The sequence below is a fragment of the Chlamydotis macqueenii genome, chromosome 1 (genome assembly GCF_036417535.1).
Source record: "Chlamydotis macqueenii isolate bChlMac1 chromosome 1, bChlMac1.mat, whole genome shotgun sequence".
Taxonomy (NCBI): domain Eukaryota; kingdom Metazoa; phylum Chordata; class Aves; order Otidiformes; family Otididae; genus Chlamydotis; species Chlamydotis macqueenii.
The window spans coordinates 30,774,530-30,796,049 of NC_141556.1; the positions used below are offsets into that span (position 1 = coordinate 30,774,530).

The 21,520-nt window shown below is 39.5% G+C and overlaps 1 long non-coding RNA gene across 2 annotated transcripts in view; it reads right to left on the reverse strand.

Moving 5' to 3' along the window:
* Positions 1 to 943: 943 nt before the first annotated feature.
* Positions 944 to 21,520, reverse strand: part of LOC147601995 (uncharacterized) — a 132,886-nt gene continuing 112,309 nt past the window's right edge. For both annotated transcript variants that reach the window (XR_015257560.1, XR_015257561.1), the window contains exons 2-5: positions 3,010 to 3,164; positions 2,777 to 2,914; positions 2,121 to 2,278; positions 944 to 1,810 (exon numbers count right to left, since the gene is read on the reverse strand). This is a non-coding gene — a long non-coding RNA (uncharacterized LOC147601995). The remainder of the gene's footprint in view (positions 1,811 to 2,120; positions 2,279 to 2,776; positions 2,915 to 3,009; positions 3,165 to 21,520) is intronic.

The window sequence follows — 21,520 nt, forward strand, 5'->3', positions numbered from 1 at the left end:
CTGACAGATTCGTAGAGGCAATTTAAAACTGAACAGTGCCACTTGTGCCACACCCAGCTCTTCTGATAGATGCCAGCTTTCCCTCTGCCCTTACTCCTGGAGAGGTATTTAATCCAATTGTGAACCAGGCTGAAAGGAACTGGCACACAGGAGGATGAGAAGTCCCTGCAATCTTTGTCGGAGGGACAGGCATACAACAGAAGTCAGTAACTTGGATTTTAACCTTCCTCCTGAAAATGATCAGATAATTTGATTGCAGAGCCAAACAAGAATCAGAAGCAATATTTGCTTATATGTGGGTAGTTGCATAGGAGACCTGCACTGCTGTAAGAAGCCTGATTGGCTTCCACAGTACTGAACAAGAAACCTTATTTTCCTGGATATCAGACAATCACATTTCAGATAACTGACATTCCAGACCACTTCACTCATTTATTGAAAAATACATTAAATAACTAAGAGACTATTCAGAAGATCAAAATGAGTTTATTAGTGCTAATAGGCCAAGAATTACCCCAGGAAGAATGGAATCTAAAAATGATAGGCACATCTTATTCACCATGCTTCCAACTTACTATTTTGCAGGGCAAGATAGAGCCATCTTTAGTGGATTTTGATTCCAAATTCATAGAGTTCTTACTCTGTTATGCAAGATGCTAGAAGGTTACAGTATCCCCTTTTCTCTGTGACCTTTTCCCTTCCACAGTGGCTTAGCTGCCTGGGATCAAGAGTCCAAAGCCCAAATTGATATGGCCCAGTCGTATAACTTTGTGTTGGACTGCTAAGAAACTTGCAAACTTGTGAGATGTTGCTGCAGAAAGATCTCTGGAATTATGCAAGACCAGAACAATACAACCACAAAAAAATTAATATCAGAGAGAAGTTTATTTTTATTACATGTTCCAGTGTAGGTGCTGTCACTGGCATTATTGGGGAAAAAAAAATCAGACCTTTGCAGAGGCAGATTCACAGCAAGAAATCAGGTAAAGGCCGAATTAATTCCAAATAAATACTTCGAAGTTATGATGAACTGCTATTCATGAATATGTTAAGTGCTACAAAACTTCTCCTTACCTGCTGGGCTGCACACACCAGGATCCCAGTCCTTTTCTTATGTAAATACAGTCCTTTTTGGAAAGCACTAGCTGACCCCCATGGCAGATTCAATCTCCATGGAAACAGGTTCACTGAGGAAGAAGTTCACTAGGAAGGACAGGAGTGGGACTGGTGCACTGCTCAGCCTTGCCCCAAGACCGAAGCCGGAACTCAAATCAAGGAAATATAAATAATATAAATAAATAGAATAAATCAAGGAAACACTGACATTTCATTTAAGAAATACTGGCTCATCTGTTTCAGAGGTAACGGATGTCCTAGCATACAATACTGTGGGTCAAATACCATGCACTAGTCAAATCACATATGCTCCCTTAATCCTTTAAAAAGCTTTCTTTACACCTCTGAGGCATAATGGGAAGGTCTATCCAAATAGCATTTGGTCTTGATATGAGTAAGGGAGAGCCTGAGATACCCTCTGTCTCGCACAGGCACAAGCACAGCCTTGCTTGTGCACAGCAAGCACAGCACTAATCAGAAAGAAACATGCAGTATAAATTATATTCCACTAAAAAGGTGATTTTTAAAATTGTGACCAAAAAAAAAACCCAAAACTTTCAATTTGTCTGCCGGAAATTCTGTGGAAAGAGAACAGCAACATGAAGGGCTCATTATATCAGCACTTATATTTCCTGAAGATGTTCATTGGCCAAGTGTCGTGTCGGAGGAGTATGTATATTTCAAGACATTGGAACTGAAGAGAGAAAAACAACAGTTATTTGCAAAGCCCAGAGGATTTGATTGTAATTATGCATTATTACTAGCCATGCTGACAGAAGTGTTTATGCACACATCACTGTACGAAGTGAAAACAAAATGTTTCAGTGCACTACCACGGAAAAGTCATAGGAAGACTTAAGTTATTTATTTATTTATTTATTTATTTAATCTGTGCTTGCAGTACAGATATTTAGATCTAGTAGGCAGTGCAGTTATCTAACATTGATACGAGAGAAATCCAACTGAAAATTTGCAATTGCTATCTTCAATTGCATAAACAAAACCTTAAAGATGCATTGAATTAGATGCATGTGGTCAGTTTCCAAATTAGCAGGTAAGTTGGAACTACTGGTTTTTTTTGTTCTTGAGTATGGATAAAATTTGCAGGAAGCCCATGGCTGTTAGAAGGATTGTCAATTCGCTGCAAGGAATGCCGCACAATCTGCAAGAAAAAGTATAAATTTACAATTGTAAAAGAAAGGAAGGAAATATCTCCATTTTGTATATACTCATCGGTAAAGACTTACTAGGAGAAATTGCATAATACCTCCTTGCAGATACTAGTTGCTGCTTTTGGAGGCACAAGAAAGGAAATTTTCCACAAACTTACCTAAAACTCACCAAAGTTTGAACATTTATTTCATTATGCTTTACAGTTTTGTTAAATGCTTTTTGTCTTGGCAACATTTGCTAACACTTAGGCCTCTGTTTCACCATCAATTTGAATTCAAACAAAACCTTTCATTATAGAGTCTGAAGTTAACTTATGCCTCACGAATACAAGTTGGTCCTCAAGTATTAATTTACCTACAAATCATTTGGACTCTGTTGATAGAATCCTAGCATATTTCATTGTGGTCCATTTAATTGTTTAAACAGGCCTGTAGTTTTCACAAGTGTTACTCCTCCATTTTAAATGACTAACAGACTCATTACTTACAGCACAAAAAGGCTTGTCTTGCTGTGCACCTGAAAGAGCTGAGGCTGTGACACCACATTGTTCACCACTTCCAGCCACCTGGTTGAAGAGGTTCCCGGTCCGTCTGCGCTCTTGTTTCTCAACACCACCTCCTGCTCTCTGCTAATGGCAGAACACTTCATGAAACCCCTCCCTAATACACTCCCATAAAAATGAATCCAGTGATATTAAAAGACTGAAATGTAGTATCTCACCTAATCTCAGGCTCTCTTGAATGCAGGTAACGTGAGCAATGCAAACGGCATTCTGGGACCAATAAGCAATGAGCAGCTACATCCAGGAAACTCATCAGGTAATGCACTTCCTTTTAAGAGATCTTGAGCATCCTCCAGCTTGTGGTAAAACCCCACTTCAATCAGTACATAGAAATAAAATCTGTTAGTCTTGTGATATTGTGGCTGGGTTGATTCCTGAAATCATTTTCTTAAACATACATTTTTTAAAAAAAGGATGCTTGAATATATTTGCCAGGTTTAAATGATTAGGCCCAAATGACAAAGCGAAAATTTAAACCTTTTACCCACTAAACTGCTTTATCAAAATCACAAACAGAGTAAACAAAGCTCAGATAACTTATCTGTGCACTGGGAGGCAACAGTATATAGCGTCTAATGGTGTCCTGTGGTGTGTACAGCACTAGGCTGAAGAACTCAGACAGCAAAGGAATATTTGTTTCCAGGATAAAAGGTGATGATCCAAGTGCCAGAAAGCATCTTTCTCTTTGAATACTGAGTATAAAATGTCCTGGGATCAATCTTTGCCTCTCATTAGCCACAAATCCATGTTATAACACTTCATCGAAATAAATGGTTCACAGAACTTGAAGTAGGAACAGGAAACAGCCATATCATTTTTTCAGCAACCTGGTGGTTAGATACACTGTTCTTTACGTGATTAAACATCATGCTTATTTGTGTTGGTTTTGTGTAGTGGCAGGGGAGGCTACAGTGGCCACTTCTGCAAGAAGTTCCTAGAAGTTGCTCCCCTTTTTCTGGTGGACTCGGCTATGTCTGGGGCAGACCTGCCTCTGGCCAGGGCCAAGCCAATTCATGACAGTGATAATGCCTCTGTGATAATTTATTTAAGAAGGGGAAAATAAATAAATTTTTAAAAAAGAAGAAGAAACAGAAGCGGGATCAGAAAGGGGGAAGCACGAGCCCTGTGAGGCTTGCAGCCCTCACCCTCTGACCTCCCTCCAGGTGGCCGTATGGGCCCGATTTGGCCTGGCCTGGCTGTAAGAAGTGGAGAGAAGATGTAGAAATGTGAGAGACCTGAGAGGTGTCTGCCTGAGCCTGATTCAGAAAAAATTATTGTGAAAGGAACAGCAGTGAATGCCAAGGTCAGTGAAGAAGATGGGGGAGGAGTAATGCTGCTCCTGGCCAAGATTCCCCTGCAGCCCGTGGTGCAGCCCATGGTGAGGCCAGCTGTGCCCCTGCAGTCCATGAAGGCCCACGAAGGAGCAGAGATCCACCTGCAGCCCGTGGAGGACCCCATTCTGGGGCAGGTGGATGCCTGAAGGAGGATATGGCGTTTGGAGGGACCATGCTGGGGCAGCTGGTTCCTGAGGGACTGCACCCCGTGGAAAAGCAGCCCACACCGGAGCAGTTCATGAAGGACTGTGGCCCGTGGGAGTGATCCTACGCTGGAATAGGGGAGGAACGTGAGGCGTTCTTCCCCTGAGGAGGAAGGAGTGGTGGAAGACAACATGTGATGAACTAACCGCAACCTCCATTCCCTATTCCCCCTCTCTGCCACGCAAGGGGTGGAATGAGGTAGAGATAATTGAAATGAAGTTAAGCCTGGGAAGAGAGGAAGGGTGGGGGAAATTGTTTTTATTCTCTCTCATTATCCTGCTTTGGTTTTATTAATAATAAATTGAAACAATTTTGCCCAAGTTGAGTCTGTTTTGCCTGCAATGGTGACTTGAATGATCTCTCCCTGTCCTTATCTGAAACCTTGAGCTTTTTTGTTATATTATCTCTCCCCCGTTCCCTTGGAAGGTGAGGAGAGTGAAAGGCTGCGTAGCTTGGTCCTGAGCAGAGCTAAACTACGACACAAATCCGTGTTATAACATTTGATCAAAATAAATTGTTAAAGACTTCTTCACAGAACTTGAAGTAGGACCAGGAAACATCCCTACCACTTTTTCAGCAACCTGGTGGTTAGCTACACTGTTCTGTAAGTGGTTTAACATCATGCTTATTCTATAAGCTTATCGCCTTGCAGCTCTCTACTCTATGGCTCTTCAAAGCTCCACAAGAATCTGGCCCCGTTGACTCTAACATAAGTTCTTCTAACTAGTGTGTCTGCATTTTAGTCTTTCTAAAGAAATAGAGATTTCTCAAGAAAAGATTTAGAGACTTCTAAAGAACAGAGCTCTCGCTTTTCTAAAGCCATTCTTATATGTGGAAATTCCTAGAAACTGAAATATTTGACTTGTTGTATTTTTGTACTGCAGCAGGATGTCCTTACATACTGAATTCTTAAATGCTGGGGCAACATTTAAATATCTTTAAAAAAAAAAAAGCCTTGGAACAAAATCTCTTGGTAATTGTTAATATCATAGTAAGCTTAATACTCATACCTGGCTTTTTTTTTTTCTGGATTTATGCCATTTCCTAAACAAGTAAGCTAAACTGGCCAATGACAATATGTGAGAAAAATGTATAGTGTTCTCTAATGTTTTGTAACACTGTCAGAGCTAACTTGCCTGGTTTAGCTCTAACTTTCAAAGTTAGAGCCTTGTGCCTTCCCCTCTGTGAGAATGAAAAACATTCAGCATCATACTCTTCTCCTTATCCAAAATTATATAAATTTTAAATAAAGGTTAGTTAAAATACGAGTCACCTTCTTCACACAGGAATTTTTCTTAGCTCAGGATTTTTGGTTTACTGTATCATTAATTTCTCAGGATTTTCAGGCTTCTGCTGAGACTAGAAAAAATACATTCTGGTGTCCATTTAGAAAAGGTATATACAAGAAAGCTGAGCCTAGACAAATGACAGAAGTTTAATGACAGAATTTAGCCTGTTGGCCAGAAGGGACTCTGGGAAAAGAGTCCTTACAAGTGAGGTGTCATCTCAGCCAAGTTTTGCTAATTTCTATGTGAGTAAGAAGGGGATTAATATTTCTAAGGAAAATAGAAAAGAAAATCTGTAGATGTTATATTTATGCAGAATTAAGTGCCTCTAACTTAAGTCTAATTTTTTTTTTGATAGTTGGAATATAGCTATACCTAATTGTGGATTCTCTCTTTGTATTGTGTCTTCTGCCTTGGATGGCATACTTCATTGAAATCATCTTGTATGATCTCCACTTTGGATTGTGCTAGAGAGAGAAGTGATATCCTGAATAAGAAGAAACTGATTATGTTAAAAATCACACTGGACAAGGATTATCGATGCTGTACTTCAAAATTGTTGAAATCTGTTATATATTTATTATATACAGTGCATTTAGTATAGATAATTTTCTAAAAAATACTATTAAAAGCAAATATTCCTGGGAATAGTGGGAAATCATGAGCTATCTTAACTTTCCAAATACCTGTGAATCTGAAGACACAGTATGATGTGGAACCTACACCCAGACCTAAGTGGGGAGGGTGGCAGAACTCACACAGAAGAGTTCTGGTGATTAATCATGGTAAAATGGTGTTAGGCTTAAGAAAAATATGAAAAAAAAGAATGGGAAAATATTCCGCTCAACCAAGAAAGTAATATTTTAAAGGTCAGAAAGCATTCAAATAAGAGTTGCCAGAAGTCAAGAAAAGCTAGATCCAGCAAAGGAAATTATCTAAGAACTGATCAAGGTGTGTGCAGTGGCTGAGCTTTCCACTTTCCATACCTTTAAAAAGCAGATGTCTGCAGCAAATAGTGGGCATTTAAAATTTGACAGATTCCAAAGTATACAGGGAAATTACTGTTTTCTTTGTCTTAGCTTCCAGGAGTAAGCCTTTGAGGCTGGGATTTTGGTATCTGTGAAATAATGTGTGTATATAGAATACCTTAAAAAGGACCTAAGGTACTCAGGACTTTGGGCAAGTTGGCTTATCCTAGGGGATATATTCAGCCTACTAATCCTCTTTCTCCTCAGTTTGAATCTCCTACAAACAGAATGGATGTGGTGGTGGAAGTTAGTACAGTTTTCCTCCCAAACTAGGCCTTTCTTTCTGATACTTTAGAGATTCCAGCATGGCATGCCAGTGTAGGCACTGCCAGGAGCTGGGTGGCAAGTGCCTGCACTATGACAGGGAGCCCAGTCCCTTACATACATTAAGATTTTTGTTTGAAGTTTTCCCTGGTAGTTCCTTTTCAACCATTTATATTATGAAATTTGGAAGGTAACATAATGTGACATAAAAGATGAAATTGAGAGTGATAGACCACCATAAAATGCTGTCTGAAAACCAAGAAGTTAAATTCTCTTCTGCAAAATCAACATTATGGAAACAATGGCTTTCAGTATATAAAAAAGTCTTTTTTAAGGGTTATAAAATATCAAACTTTCACATCTTATCAAACTTCACTAAGTCTAGAGTTGGTTCAAAGCTCCATGTAGCTGCCAGCTATTTTTCCCTTTTATTTCCTTTTCCATCATTTCTGATTACGAAGATTTGATGAATTGTTATCACAAAAACATAAGTACTGGCCACTTGAATCAACTAGCTTTTCTGTCAAGAATGTCTCAGCAGTAGCTTTCATTCCTTCTTTGAACGATTTCTCTTCAAGTCAGATGGAAAGCGTTATTAAGTACCTTACTGTTTTATAGGTCAATTTTCCAATGCTTTTGGAGAGATACAGAAAGACTTAGGAGTTGAAGGCACTTGGCACCCTCCAGGAGGCACTCCGCACAGCAGAGGATTGAATCATTAGGTACAGTACTTTTTATAGTGCACATACAAAAAATATTGGCTTTGAGCTCTGTTCTGCACACCTGTACAATATTCCACCTTCTGGTTATAAAGCAACTGCTATATTTGCTATACTGTAATTGAGGGTGGATGGGTTGATTTTTAGCCTGTTTCTGTAAATATTATAGAAGACCTACCATTGCAAACTGCAATATTAAATATGGTTTCTTTAGGTGGTTTCACAAGGATAGGGTTTATTATTTTATCTGTTGAGGACTCTCTATTTAAGGTAGAGTGAATATTGCCTATTTGTTTATGTGTTTTCCAAAACACCTGTAAAGTTTGTCACATTATTATTATTAGAACCTGGATCAGAAGAACAAGTGACAAAAGAAAGCAGAAGTGCTATGCACTCAGGTCAGCTGCAAGTATCCTAGCATATAGGTAAAGCAACATGACAAAGGGAGGTGAAATAAAAGAAGATGGTGAATGATGTGTGAACAGGTGAGAAAGTTACATTAAGACCAGCTGAGGTGCTAGAAATTAAAAATAGTGAAATGAGAGTTTCAAAGGCTAAAAACAAAGAGCAAAGAAGTGCTTTCTAAGGAGAGCTATTACAGAAACCCTGCTGGGTGCATTACACAGTCTTAGGTAGACTGCAATAGATAATTCCTGGAGAGAAAGGAAGAGGAGTGAGAATCTGAGGAGCAGTGGACCAGAAAGCCCCAACCACAGGAGAAGGGAGAACCTGGGGAGGGAAGGAAGGATGATGTAGAGGGGAGGGAAGGATGACGCAGAGGGGAAGGAAGGATGACACAGGCAGGCAAATCCACAAAAAGGCTCAGGTACTTTTTCAGCAATGCTTATCTGCCACCAGGCAACCTACACATGCTTCATCTAGCTGTTCAGGAACTAGGTGCCCATAAGCATCACAGTTTTGCTTGTAGCATCCTTTACCTGACAATTTACATTTCCCAGACACATGCAGCATTGGTGCCTATGGGCCACTGGCAATTTTATTCTCTAATATGGACCTTAAATTTGTCATGTTGGGAACCTGAATTTTTAGTATTATGATGCCATTGGACAGGAAAGGAAGAAGAATTCTCGTAAGCGAGAACACGGTCAGGGAGATTTGAAACATGTGGAAGAGAAGACACAGAAAATAGTGTACTGAAAGAAACCAAAAGAGAAGAAACAACTAGAAATAAAAGCAAGAGAGTATAAAAGTGATCAAATAAACTATTGAATTAAATTATGCAGCAAAAATACTACCAAAAAGACCACATAGATTTATATACCAGATAAGCTAGTTCAAATTCAGAATTTTTCTTCAATTAAAAATATTAGAGTATTTTTTCAAATAAGAGAGATATTTTAGGGCATAAAATCTGAATATTTTTAGCAGAAAACTGGAACATTTAATGTTGATTTAAGAAACTACTTCAAAATATATTGTGAAATGACTGCATTTAAAACCACTGCAACTTCATTTCAGTTTCTTAAAAATAATACTTTTAAACTTCAGTCAGCAAGTTAGCTTCACCATGGAACCCTGCCTGGGAATGAATGAGGAGCAGACAGAGAGCTTATGGGTCAGGATTAAAGGGAGAGCAAGGACAGGTGACATTACAGTGAGGGTCTGCTACAGGCCACCCTTCCAGGAAGACCAAGCAGATGAGTCCTCTATAGCCGGATAGAAGTAGCCTCATCTTCACAAGCTCTGGTCCTCATGGGGGACTTCAACCACCCCAATATCTGTTAAAGGAACAACAACAGCAAGGCATAAGCAATCCAGTAACCAAGAGGTTCCTGGAATGTGTTAATGATAACTTCCTTCTCCAAGTGATAGAGGAGCCAACGAGGAGAGGTGGTATACTGGACCTTGTTCTCATCAACAAGGAAGGGCTGGTGGGGAATGTAGAGCTCAAGGGCAGCCTTGGCTGCTGTGACCATGAAATGGTGGAGTTCAAGATCCTTAGGGCAGCGAGGAAGGTGTGTAGCAAGCTCTCTACCTGGACTTCTGGAGAGCAGACTTTGGCTTCTTCCAAATTGTTTTATGATGCTACCATTCTATTAAAATAACTTTATCTTAATACAGTTTTGATTCTATTTCATATTGTTTAAAAAAGTATGTAAAAATGTATTTGAATTGCTTCTATTTTATTTTTCATTTTGCAGTGGTTAAAACTTTTTTTTTTGTTTTAGACACTAACTTTTTAATATTCTCTTAGGTTTTTTTTGAAGGTGTCTCTTGTTTGATATTACAATGAAACATACTGAAAAACAAAATTAGACAAGTGCTCAGGCTATTTATAAAAGTAAAAAAGCTTGCATTTATTTTAAATTATTAAAATAAATTGGGAAGTTTAGGCTTCTTTTTTGTAACTTCTTTTCTTCAGTTTCCCATTTCCTGAGGGAATCTGTGAAGATACCACACAATGGTTGAAACAAACTGGATGCAGCTGAGAAGTGGAGATATTCAAGAGTAAACAGTGCAAGACCAGCTATTTTAGTATGTCAGGTTTATATAAATAGCCTAAATCAAGAGGGTAAAGGAAATTGCTTCACCTTGCTTAGAGCAGGTGTTTGCAAATACACCTCTGAGTGTGTCTGGAAGCTGTTGAATATGTCATACTTGATCATATATTTTGGGGAAACCAAAAGACATCCAATCGAGCAGGCTTTGGTGCAGGATCTTTATTCCTGTGCTCCTTAGCCATTGACTGCCAAACAGAGGTTTTTAAAACTTTTTATTTTTTTTCTCTTTCATTATATCATGCATACTTCTCATGAAGGCTTATTGGACTGGAAGCTGTAGAAATCCATTTCTTCTTCAATAAATCCCATAAATAGTATTGGGTTGGAATAACACTATAAATCAAAAGAGATTTCCTAAGTTGAAAATAGTATAAAGGGCTTTAAATTTTTACCATCCCAGATATTTCATCATGTATTCATATAACACCAAGTTACAGTTGCAATGGTACATTATACAAAAGCACTAGGACCTTTAGGGGAACAAAACCAGACACAAAATACAATTGGAATAGACTGACTGAATAGCTTCAAGTTAGACGAGCAAAAAATCAAAAGGAAAGTTTCCATCCTTCAGCAATAATTCTTCATTCTCAGCTTTTACCTGGGACTCTATAAGTACTGGAGGACAATCTTGTGAAGATAATTAGGTCTTCTTTCACCCTTTGATTTTTTTTCTTCTTTTACTGTGCTTTAATTCATAAGTGAAGAATTCAGTGTAATAAATTAAACAGAAGACCATATTCAAACATATAACATCTTCTTAAAACAAATGAGGTAATTCAATTGGGTTATCTGTTTCACAATTATTTTTTTTGACAATATAAAAAAAAATTTGAAACATTGCATTCAATTGGATTATGCTCCATTATATCAATTAAGTCAATATAGCTCAATAATAGCATGATAGAATAAAGACAAATGTTGAAAAGTGATGAGCTTTTACTTTGCCAATTTCATGAAGAGGTAAAAATCCATATGACAAATAACATAGTTTGTATTAGGCAAAATTGCCTTTTTTGAATTGTCAGTTTAACATAGGCAAAGACATTTGAAGATATTTTTATATTAGTCTTACAGATTGATTTGAATTAGTGAGAGCAATAAAAAGGAATATCTCAATATATGATGTCCCAGAGGCACATACATAGTGCTGTAATCTCACTGTGTCTGTTAATGGTCAAAATCCAAATGGCACTGATGTGAATATTGTCTGTTTCTTAAAGAATTAATTTTAATATAATAATTGTTCCTCTCTGTTATCCTGTATCTGCAAGTTCAGGAGCTCTATTTTGACAAATATATGAATTTCCTCTCCTAGCTTCCTACCAGAATACCATGGAGATGACAGGACTTGAACCTGCAGCAATCATCCGGAGTAAATGTCAACAATGGATTGGTGACAGCCAACATGGCTTAATCAAGGGCAGATCGTGCCTGACCAATTTGGTGGTCTTCTCTAACGGGGTGACAGCATCAGTGGACAAGGGATGAGCAACAGATATCATCTACCTGGACTTGTGCAAAGCTTTTGACACTGTCCCACATGACATCCTTCTCTCTAAACTAGAGAGAAATGGGTTTGATGGACGGACCACTCGGTGGATAAGGAGTTGGCTGGATGGCCGCACTCAGAGAGTGATGGTCAACGGCTCGATGTCCAAGTGGAGACTGGTCATAAGTGGCTTCCCTCTGGGGTCCGTGTTGGGACCAGCCCTGTTCAACATCTTTGTCAGTGACAGGGACAGTGGGATAGAGTGTACCCTCAGCAAGTTCACCAATGACACCAAGTTGTGTGGTGCCGTCGACACGCTGGAAGGGAGGGATGCCATCCAGAGGGACCTTGACAGGCTGGAGAGGTGGCCCGTGCCAACCTCATGAAGTTCAACCAGGCCAAGTGCAAGGTCCCGCACCTGGGTCGTGGCAATCCCAGGCACAAATACAGGCTGGGTGGGGAATGGATTGAGAGCAGCCCTGAGGAGAAGGACTTGGGAGTGCTGGTGGACGCAAAGCTCAACATGAGCCAGAATGCGCCCTTGCGGCCCAGAAGGCCAACTGCATCCTGGGCTGCATCAAGAGGAGCATGGCCAGCAGGTTGAGGGAGGTGATTCTGCCCCTCTACTCTGCCCTGGTGAGACCTCACCTGGAGTACTGTGTCCAGTTCTGGAGCTCCCAACATAAGAAGGACATGGACCAGTTGGAGCGAGTTCAAAGGAGGGCCACGAAGATGATAAGAGGACTGGAACACCTTTACTATGAGATCAGGCTGAGAGAGTTGGGGCTGTTCAGCCTGGAGAAGAGGAGGCTCCGGGGACACCTTATAGCATTCTTCCAGTACCTCAAGGGGGCCTACAGGAAAGATGGGGAGAGACTGTTCAGTAGGGCCTGTTGTGATAGGACAAGGGATAATGGTTTTAAAATAGAGGGAGGTAGATTTAGAGTAGATGTTAGGAAAAAAGTTTTACAATGTGAGTTGTAGAACACTGGAACAGGTTGCCCAGAGAGGTGGTGGATGCCCCGTCCCTGGAAATGTTCAAGGCCAGGCTGGATGAGGCTCTGAGCAACCTGATGTAGTCAGGGATTTCCCTGCTTCTTGCAGGGGGCTTGGACTAGATGACCTTTGAAGGTGCCTTCCAACCCTTACCATTCTACGATTCTATGATTCTATGCTCACAGTGTTGCTTTGGTTTTTCAGACCTTCCTGATTTTCCAGAGTTGCTTCACCTCTCAGAATCTTTAGTCTGCAATAACAGGGTGAAGATCTCTAAAAATAGTTTGTTGGCTTTTTTCATTTCAGTTCCTGGCACTATCATTTCTTTTCACACATAATATTGAAACATTTTTTTCAAAACTGTTCTTAGTGTTTCTCATTGCCAGAAATTAAGCTGAAAAACATGGAGTCAAACATTTCAGAACTTTTATGACAAGTTGACGTTTTTACTTCAGTATTAGAAATGATTAAATGTTTGGTGATTTTTTTTTCCTATGTACTCAAGAAATGACTACTTCTTAAAGGCTCTTATGAACAATAACTTAATAGAGACTTCTCACATCTGCTCTACAAACGAAATAGGGCTGGTCAATATCAGTTGGCACAAATTGTATGCTCCAAGCTATGTAACCCTCAAATCAATGACAAGTTATCTATGGAACTGTAATTATATATCATACCTTACCAAGCAAGGAACATAGTTTTCCAATTTTTTTTTTTCAGGTAAGCTGATGATTCAAAAAACTGACAACAAAATGAAATATGAATTCCAAATTAACCATACAATGACAAAATACCATAGTTCACACATGACCTCCACGTGTGAATGTGTCTACATCTTTTTTTTTTCAGTTCCATCATTTTAAATGTATATTTTCTTATTCTTTTCAACTCAATGGATCAGAATATCAAAGTCTGAAATTTTTAAACTTGCATTTGACATTTCCCACCAGGTAGAGTTTATTCCTTCTATTTACTGGTGTCGACCAGGTTTCAATCTCATGCTGAGCAGATGCTTTACAAATGCTTTGCACAGTGGTTAATCAAATATTTATGCAGCATATGAAGGAAATATACTTACATTTCACTGGAAATGATTGAATAAGTTCTATACCATTTCCCCAGTCATAGAGTCACTTCCAAACACTTTCAATTATTCATGTCCTAATTTGCAAATATTACAAGGAGTTCTTATCTGGCAATTCATGCTAGTCCTGTAGCTGAGGAAAAAGAATAAAATAATTTCTTCCATGTATAGCAGATATATGATAAGGAATTATTCTGTTCTCTCAAAATTGCATGTTCAGTGCCAGCTCCTAGCTAATCTAGAATCAATGCTAATCCATAAACATTTTTTTTTCTTTCCTTTGTTACAGTTGAAAAATTCTGATACTTTTACACTCTTGTGTTTTGGGATGCATGAGTGGCTTAATCCTAAATAGGATGGTAAAATCTTGGGAAAGCAATACATCAAAAAAGCAATGTATGCAACATCTTGCCTCTAACCTCTAAGAATTTTGAGGATTTTGAAATTGACAGATAGGAAAACCAAGGTCCTGATTTAGCAGACTTCTTGTTTAGTTAGTCCTTGCTCATATAAACAGTTTTATTTATTTTTTTTTCTGGATTATGCAGTAACATATAATGTATATTTTATTACTTTTCAGTTGCATTTTTTTTGTTGTGACAAGCAGAACGTTTCATTTTATTCCTAGGTAATTCATTAAACAGTAGTTGGAAGTCTATACATGATTAAGATAAATGTGCAGTTAACTGATATAAAGTATTATGCGTATAAGTAAAAAAAATATATAAAAATAAAAGGAAGAAAGTATTAATACTTAAATTTGAGATGGCATCAAGCCGGGAGGAACTGCAAAAATGTTTAAGGAGAGAATTAAAAGATTAAATAATCTTGAGCAACCAGATAAGTTATTAGGCAAGGAAAATGCAATTCACTAAGGAGAAACACCAGGCTTTTACATACAGGTAGGGACAATCAGGTAAAAAATGTAGAATGGGAAATATACATTTGGGCAACCAAACTGCAAAACAAGGTGTGGAGATGAAAATTAATCCAAACTGATCATGACTGAGTAGTGTTGTTACACTGTGGTAAACAGGCGTAGGAGTATTGCCAATGTGTCAAGCAGTCTTTCTGCCCACGGTATTAGGCTTCAGTTAGAATACTTTGTTCAGATTTTGGTGCTGTGCTCTAAGTTAGGACTGGGCCACTTAGAGAGCTTTGAGAGAACAACAAGAGGAACCAATACTGGTCTGACCTATAAGACAGACTGAAGAAATTGTATATTAGGGAGGAGAGTCTCTGGACTACAGTTTCAACTACATAAAAAAAAGAGCTGCAGGGGGAAAGGGAACATCCAGCTACGAAAGTAAAGAGCTTCATCTGTAGCAAGTCAGGTTTATAGCAGATAACAGGAAAACTTTCTGAAATTGAATATTATGCATGCTAGGAAATATGGAAACAGAAATTTTTAGGAACAACTTTGATTAACTTCTGTGAGAAATGGCTTATGGAATACTGATCCCACTTTTGGCTAGAAGATGAACCAGATACGCCCAGAGCTCCTCCCAGCCTGTCACTCTGTGGTTGTTTCCAATAGTCTTACCTTACTTAGCAGCAGCTTTTCTTTTTTTTCCTTTTCTTCTCCTTTCCCTCCTCCAATTTGTATTTCTACAACTGATGGTTTCCTGGGCACAAAGATCAACAGTGGAGATTCCCAGGGCTTTGATTTTCAGAAAACAACATGATGAATTGTCAGCCCCATGAAGTGGTTTATAATTGTTTTTCCACTTAAAATTTAGACTTTTATATAGATTAAAGGTGCAAAGAATTAATACTTCAAAAGCTGAAGGAATGGCGGAAAAGAGTGCCTAGCTGGATCTCTGTTTCAGTAACCTGCATGATCAATGCTTCAAAATAGAAAATATTCAGAAAAATCTGATTAAGTTTTTTGATACAAATATGTGTCATCACTGTCTATAGCAAAGACAATCCTACAGTATATGGAAAGAAATTTGTAATACAATAATTAATGAGTCTACAGACATAAACAACTTCTACATTATCACTTGTCTATGTATTCCTTCACAGAAAGTAAAATTATATTTATTGAATGAAAATTAAAAAAAGAAGTGTTACTATCTGTCATAGTTCAGCCCCGATTGGACCAGACTACACAGTCTCTCTCTCACTCCCCCCACCTTCTGAGAGAACAGGGAGAGAAAATATAAGGAAAAACGGCTCGAGGTTTGAGATAAGGACAGGGAGAAATCCTTAAAGTTACCGTCACGGGCAAAACAGACTCGACTTGGGGAAAACTATTCATTTATTACTACAAACAGCAGGATAATGAGACAGAGAACAAGATAACCTCCCCCCACCCCTCCCTCTTCCCAAGCTTAACATTATCTCTACTACCTTCCCCCCGCCCCGAGCGGCACAGGGGGGAAGAGGGAATGGGGGTTGCAGTCAGTTCATCATACGTTGTTTTACGCCGCTGCTTCATTATCGGGGGAAGAACTCCTCGCATTCCTCCCCTGCTCCAGCGTGGGGTCCCTCCCACCGGCCACAGTCCTTTGTGGAACTGCTCCGGCGTGGGTCGTCTCTTCCACGGGTGCAGTCCCTCTAGAACAGCTGTCCCAGCGGGCCCTCCACGAGCAACAGCCTCCTTCAGGCATCCACCTCCCCCCGTGTGGGGTCCTTCACGGGCTCCAAGTGGATCTCTGCTCCTCCGTGGACCTCCATGGGCTGCAGGGGGACAACCTGCTCCACCATGGTCGTCACCACAGGCTGCAGGGGAATCTTGGCCAGGAGCCACATTATTCCTCCCCCTCCTTCTGAACTGACCTTGGCGTCTGCAGCCGTTCCTCACAACAGGCTGGTAGATGTCTCTCAGGATCTTTTTTACATCTTATTCACTTCTCATCTCCTTTCCACTTCTTGCAGCCGGGCTGGACCGAGTCGGGCCCAGTCGGCTGCCTGGCGGGAGGCCAGAGGGTGAGGCCTGCAAGGCCCATGAGGCCTGCGCCTCCCCCTCTGCGCCTCTGCCCCCACTCAGCTTCTTCACATGTTCTCTCCTCTTTTTTTTCTGTTTTCCCCTTCTTAAATACGTTATCGCAGAGGCGTTATCACGGGACATTCTGCTACCAATCGGCTTGGCCTTGGCCAGCAGCAGGTCCGCCCTAGGCCCGGCCGAGTCCACTGAACAAAGGGGAGCGACTTCTAGCAGTTTCCTACAGAAGCTACCACCTTAGGCCCCCCCTTACTAACAAAACCACGACACTATCATAGAATTATAGAATAGTTAGGGTTGGAAGGCACCTTTAAAGGTCATCTAGTCCAAGCCCACTGCAAGGAGCAGGAGCATCTTCAACCAGATTAGGTTGCTGCTTAGAGTCTTATCCAACCTGGTCTTGAATGTTTCCAGGGATGGGGCATCTACCAGCTTTCTGGGCAACCTGAGCCAGTGTTTCACCACCCTCAGTGTAAAAAAGTCTTCCTAATGCATAATCTGAATCTACCTCCCTCTATTTTAAAACCATTACTCCTTGTCCTATTGCAACAGGCCCTGCTAAAATGTTTCTCCCTATCTTTACTATAAGCCCCCTTTAGGTACTGGAAGACTTCTACAAAGTCGCCCCAGAGCCTTCTCTTCTCCAGGCTGAGCAGCCCCAACTCTTTCAGCCTGCCATTATAGGAGAGTTCCTACAGCCCTCTGCTCATCTTTGTGGCCCTCCTCTGCACTCACTCCAACAGGTCCACATCCTTCTTATGTTGAGGGCTCCAGAGCTGGATGCAGTACTCCAGGTGGGGGTCTCACAAGAGCAGAGTAGAGGGGCAGAATCACCTCCCTCGATCTGCTGGCCACACTTCTTTTGATGCAGCCCAGGATGCAGTTGGCTTTCTCACCTGTATGTGCACACTGGCAGCTCATGTTGAGCTTCTCATCCACCAGCACCCCCAAGTCTTTCTCAGAGCTGCTCTCAATCCATTCTCTGCCCAGCCTGTGTTTGTGCCTGTGCCTGGGATTGCCCCAACCCAGGTGCAGGACCTTGCATTTGGCCTTGTTGAACTTCATGATGTTTGCATGGACCCACCCCTCCAGCCTACCGAGGTTCCTCTAGATGGCATCCTTCCCTCCAGCATATCTACTGCACCACAGCTTAGTGTCATCAGCAAATTTGCTGAGGGTACACTCTATCCCACGGTCCATGTCACCAACAAAGATGTTAAACAGGGCCAATCCCAATACCAATCTGTGAGGAATGCCACTTATCACCAGTCTTCAACTGGACATTGAGCCGTTGACCACAACTCTCTGAGTGCAGCCATCCAGCCAATTCCTTATCCACAGAGTGGTCCATCCGTCAAATCCATGTCTTTCCAGGATGTCATGCGGGACAGTGTCAAAAGCTTTGCACAAGTCCAGGTAGATGACACCAGTTGCTCATCCCTTGTCCACCAATGCTGTAAACCAGTCATAGAAGGCCACCAAATTAGTCAGGCACAATTTACTCTTAGTGAAGCCATGTTGGCTGTCACCAGTCACCTCCTTATTTTCCATATGCCTTAGCATAGTTTCCAGGAGGATCTGCTCCATGAGAGAGGTGAGACTGACTGGTATGTAGTTCCCCAGGTCTTCCTTGTTTCCCTTTTTAAAGGTCACTTAAGAGTCAGAGGAACAACTCATAATAAAAGAGTTTTAATATATTATTGGCTAAGATAAATTCATCTTTCAGAAGTTAGAAAATATACCACCCAGAGCTGCTTTCTCCAGCTGTGCTTTGGGAATGTTTAGTGTGATAAATTGTATCACACTCTTTATTAGGGCTGAAAATAGCAAAACCATTATCATATAATAACAGGTTAGCTTTGAAGATAAATCACTCCTAATGATTTTCCAATATATGTCAGTTCTATGTTTCTAATAGAGAAAAATAACACACTAATATATGTGCTGGATTTTTTATTTGCATTTGCAATTAGCATTATAAAGTAGTGTGTAACATATTGTGATTATCTAAAGACTTCTAGACCAAAAAGTATTCTAGAGGCAATTGCTGAATTCTAACAACTACTGACTGCATAGATCATTTATAATCCAAGGACTTTGCAGACCGTATGTCTAAAAAAGAAGATAATATGAACTAAACATAGACCTCTCTTTCTCATTTAACCAAAGGTAAATCTTGTGTGTTTCTTTGCACCCAAACAAAATTTGGGATTTTAAAAAGAGAAATTTTAGTAAGGGATTTGAAAGTAATACAGTGAAGACATAAAAGGATTAATCATCACAAGCCAAAATACACTTACAGAAAGTCCATGTTTTATTGGTTGGTGTTGCCTCTGTAGAAGGAATGCCTAGGATTGCTCAGCCTAGGATGAAGGCGATGGAAAGAAGGCACGACAGAGATCAATAAAATCACTTTCTCTTTTGTTTCTAGCCCAGGAGCTTTCTGAGCCACATATTAGAGAAGGCTCAGAGAAGATTCTGGGGGGAATGAATCACTCTTTGGGATCTGATCTTCTCTGAGCATTTTCTGATGACAGCTATCAGTGATTGGAGGCTAGACTTGACCATCTGACCCATACCTACACTTTTTACAGATGCTTATTTAAAGACATAAAATATTGTATATTTAAAAACACAACATGATATAACCTTTAAGATATGAATCTCAACTGTGGAGTAATAACATGGGAAGAGAGGCACTGTATCATGTAACTTTAGTCCCATATCTATAGTGAATTGTCCAATATTTTTTTTTACTCTTATCCTCAAGTAACTCTTAATATTTTATGTACAAACTCCTTTATAACCAGTATTTCTGTGAATTTAAAAATCTCTAGTTTTCCTCTGATGAATCTCTAAAGAATAAATATGTAACATTCTTTACTACAAATTTATCATTAATTATGTCCTATTCATACCCACCTCCCTCATGGTGACTGGATGAAATAAAGTACTGGGTACCTCATAAAGACGGTCCATCCCAAAATAATTTATTTATATGCAGCAAGAACAGACAGGTGTAAAAAGTTAATACTGGTCACAAACAGCTTTGTGTGAAATTAACTGAGAAGATTGGTATTGCTCGTAATGCAATGTTCCTGGATTGTTTGCTCATCACCACCTGCCAGGCTGAGGGTTGACCAAGTAAGAGCAAAAAGGTAAGAAATTTAGTGCAACTTTTCTTATAAGTTCAGTTATAAGTACATATAATATACATACATATTGCCTCATGTAGGCAACAAATCCAAGAAATCACCACTGATTAGTGAAGCTTTCCTCTTCAAATCAAACTTTTTTTTTTTCCTGACTTCTTCTTAATTGGTTCAAGAAACATGATTCTTGGTTTCATTAAGGTCTCTTTAATGCACTGTGTCACTGGTTCCAAACTGTAAGGGAAAATATATGCGAACAATGGGTATTACAGTATTATTATCTGACCTCCTTCCTTCCCAAGTGTGCTTAAGATTTTTTTTTTAAATTAATAAAGTGGCAAAATGTAGAGTATGTAAAGAAATCCCTTTTTTATGCCAAAAATCTGTTTTGAAAAGAGACACTAAAAGTGGCATGTTGTCTTATATCTGACAATACTATAACATTTGGAAGAATATTTTGCAAATGGAGTTAAAAAATATGAGTAATTTGTTTCCACAGCAGGCAGACATACTTTTTATTCAGAGCTTTAGAATTCCTAGTAAGTAGGTGTTACAAAAAAAACCCGAAGAAAATAGAAGCAATCATGGAAAGGTTAGCTTGAAATGTATGCTGTTTTCTTTTTCAGTCATCTGTGTTTAAAGTCAAACTCCATCAAGTGCGTCAGTCTTGAAACCAGCATGACTTGTGGGGCACTGAGGGTAAGATAGATATGAAAATGACGTGTTCCTAGAAATGACTACACACTATAACAGATTTCACTGTTAAGAAGTTTGTCTCAATATTCAGACAAAATTTTCTTATCCTTAGTTTCATCCTGTTACTCCTATTAAGAGTTCAGCTTCTGTAACTAGAGATTCTATTGCTGCTTATAAAACTATTCATCCCTGTAAAAATGTATTCCCGATATTTTTCTTCAGGAAGCAATAGTGGATGGTCAAATATTGTTTCAAGATTATAATTATTGGTCATTTTTTGGTCATTATTAGTCATTAGTTTATGGGTATGAAAGTTGGCGTCTTTTTTCTAAACAATAATTTTATATTTCTTTCTAAGAGAAAGCATTGACAGCATTTTATAAATAATTGTGGTTTTGGTGGAGAAAGGAAAAGAGTGAAAATGTTAGAAAGAAATAATTGAATGAGTCTATGGTGTTAATAAATTATTAATCAGAAGGTGATGAAGTTGCTTTCTGATATAAATCTCCAGAATGGTGCTTTCATTGAGTAAAGAGCAACTTCGCCTTTTATTACTTTAGGTCTATATATCTAGTGATGTTGTCTCTACAGTTAGCATAAATCTTCTCTAATGAATATGGCAAAGTGTCAGGGAATAAGCTAATTTTGCTTCAACAGTCACCTACTAGTCATTGTCCTTATTAACTATTGCCAGTATTTACAGTGGTGCAAGACAGGAACACTAAGGGCAGTCAAGATGAACGTCCTTCATCTTGACGAGACGTTTTCTATCAGCTCAGACGAAGACTCGCTTGTAAAGCTAAGCAAACAAAGGTGCAGCTTTCTGACACAGATGAAACCTAGAGCAGAACTCCCATGCCCATCTTCATTCTCTCACAGATGCCTCCTCTTGTGACATAGGTCTACCCTATTCCTAACTTTGAATTTAAAGCAAAGTTT